We start from the raw sequence: 336 nt of genomic DNA, 5'->3' as shown, positions 1-336 counted from the left end.
TTTTATGAATTGTGTTGGTTTATGGGTCATTTAAAATAGCCCAAACCAATCTGAATCAACCCGAACTTATTATTAATTTTAAAATATAATTTTTTTTTGCTTATGTACAATTAGATATATATATATTTATTTTAGTTTTTTCTAATTTTACCGGTTTTTTGGATAATTTATTTTTCAATAACTCTTAAAAATAGTTTTTTTTTTCACTTTGAAAAAAGATTATATATTGTATAAATTGAAATTGAGTTGTAAATCTTAATTCATATATGAAAATTGTTAAATCGAATTTTTACATAATAACATTTTACTTACTTTTATAAATAAATAAATGACTTG

Source organism: Benincasa hispida, chromosome 10 (assembly GCF_027475165.1).
Source record: "Benincasa hispida cultivar pf3 chromosome 10, pf3_genome.v1.1, whole genome shotgun sequence".
Lineage (NCBI taxonomy): Eukaryota > Viridiplantae > Streptophyta > Magnoliopsida > Cucurbitales > Cucurbitaceae > Benincasa > Benincasa hispida.
This window is presented reverse-complemented; position numbering follows the sequence as displayed.